Genomic DNA, 2589 nt, shown 5'->3' with positions numbered 1-2589 from the left:
AGATTTTTTATAATAATTTAAGTAGAATCAGTGATAGATCTTCTCTGTTTGATTTAATTTAGTGGTGAAGCAATCCAGGTCAGGACTTTTTTGGGGGAATTCCTCCCTATTTTTTTCTCTTCTGGAATTCCTCTGATACTTATGCCTGGTAGGCTTCTTTCAGGCATATCTGACTCTTCTCATCTGGTATTCATTTTAGTTCTCAAATTGTGAAGTTAGATCTACCAAAGCTGAGCTCTTTGTTTGGCAAGTCCTAGTTTCCATATCTTATTATTCCCCCCAAAGGGATAATTTAAGCTTTATTTAGTGTTGATATTTTTTCCTTTCCTCCTCCACCCCTCCTCACCTTTTTCTCTTCCCATCTGTGCCAGCTTATTAATTTATAATATGCAATACAAATGTCAAGTTTATTGGAGTGCTTATTTTGTTAGATTCCCTGAAGGTAAAAGAAAATTTGCTTAGTGAACGTGAAATCAGACATAGGGGAGTAAATTATTATTTGATTATTTGACAGCAGGAGGCTAAGATAACTAAAGAATGCATTTCAGAAACAGAAAATTTCCTTCTACCTGGATTGTATAATCTGCTTAGGAATTCTACATCTTAGTTGGTACTGATATTCTATGGAGCTTAAAGATCTTCCATCTGATAAAATGCAGGCAGTATACCCTCCATTTGATCCAACACAGTAAGTATGCATAACTAAAATGAGATCTTTTAATGTTCTTCTCTTTCTTCTCAAAGTCTTATTTCTTTGCCATTTTCCCTACCCCATGACTTTGTTGTTATCCTTCAGAACTAACTCGTAGCTGACCTTCCACCAGGTTTCCAGAAGATGTAAATCACATGGAAGGAGATTGCCAATCTATCTCCTACAGAGCTGCTGGTGGATTCATAGTGTATGTTGAAAGTACCACTTATTTCTACTCGATTACCAATGCTGCCTCTGTCTGACTTTACTGGTACATTTTTGCATGTCTCTCTTTCCTCATTTTCTGACCTCTTATTTCTTCCACTGGACTCACCCTTGCTTCACTTCTTACTCTTTTCATTCCTGACACTTCTGCTTTTCCTCCCTGACCCCACGGTGGAGGAATTATTCAGCTGTCACAGGAAACTATATGATTTTTGGTGAATGAAGACTACAACTTTAAAGAATTTATTTCTTTTAACTTTACTAGAGAAAAAAGAAAATGTCTTCTCACCATTATTTCTAAATATCCTTTGCTTTATCAATGTGGCATGGCAAGGACCAAGACATACCCAAGAATTTTAAGTAAACAAATTGTCTGTCATGATAATTGTTGCTACTGTTGTTAATTGTTAAGTGCTATTGAGTCCATTCTGACTTAAAACAACCCAAATTACAATAAAACAAAACATTGCCCAGTGGTGTGCTATTCCAGTAGTTCTGGTTATGCTTGAACATAGCCTTTTGTCAATCCATCTCATTAAGGGTCTTCTTTTTTGTTGGCACTCTGCTTTTACCCAGTCATGGTGGTATCCCAATCCCAATGGCCAATTCAGAAGTTTTATTTCATATTTTTTTTATAGCAGGGGAACACTGTATGTTTTAAACTTAGGAGAGTAGTGCATCAAGGTTTTATTCTCTCTCCATACCTACTTAAACAATCTGAGAAATTGGACGCTGAAGAACAGTGCGGTATCAGGATTAGAGGGAGACACATCAATAACCTGTGTTGTGAAGATGACAAAAACTGGTTTGCTGAGACTGAGGAGGACTTGAAGCACTTGTTACACAAGATCAAGTAATATAATCTTTTGTATGAGTTGCATTTCAATGTTAATTAAACAAAGATTCTTACCATTGGACCAATGAGCAGCATCATGATGGATGGAGAGGAGACTGAAGATGTCAACAGCTTCATCTTGCTTGGATCCACATTTAACATCCTTGGTACCAATAGTCAGGAAATAAGGAGACACATTGTACTGCAGTTAGGATCCTCCCCAAATTATGGAGGTGTAATGATGTCAGCTTGAGGACCAAGGTGCATCTGATTCAGACCGTGGTCTTTCTAATCACTTGCTAAGCATCTGAGAGCTGGACAATAAATAAAGATGATAGATAATGAATTGACACCTTTGAGCTTTGTTGTTGGAGAAGACCACTGAACATCCCATGGACTGCCAAGAGACTAAACAGATATGTCTTGGAGAGGGTGTAGCCAGAGTGCTCTTTGGAGGCATGAATGATGAGGCTTCGCCTCCCCTACTTTGTGCATATTGCTAAGAGGTGCTATTTCTTGGAAAGGGACATGATGCTGGGAAGGGTGAAAGGTTGGTAAAGGAGAGGAAGACTGTCAACCAGGTGGATTGACACGGTGGCTGCTGCAATGGGCTCTTGTATGTTAAGAAGTGTGAGGAGGGCACAGGATAGAACAGGGTTCAGATCTTTTTGTTCATAGGGATGCTATGAGTTGTACTAGGCTTGAGAGTACCTAACAACAGCAGCAATATAAACAGTATTATATAATAATATTGTTGTTGTTATGTGTCCTTGAGTCATCTATGACTCATACCTAATCAATCTCCTGGGTTTTTCAGAAGCTGTAAGTAAGTCATGTA

Source organism: Elephantulus edwardii, unplaced genomic scaffold (assembly GCF_000299155.1).
Source record: "Elephantulus edwardii isolate Elephantulus edwardi_28Jun2011 unplaced genomic scaffold, EleEdw1.0 scaffold00053, whole genome shotgun sequence".
NCBI classification, from domain to species: domain Eukaryota; kingdom Metazoa; phylum Chordata; class Mammalia; order Macroscelidea; family Macroscelididae; genus Elephantulus; species Elephantulus edwardii.
Note: the sequence above shows the minus strand (reverse complement) of the source record.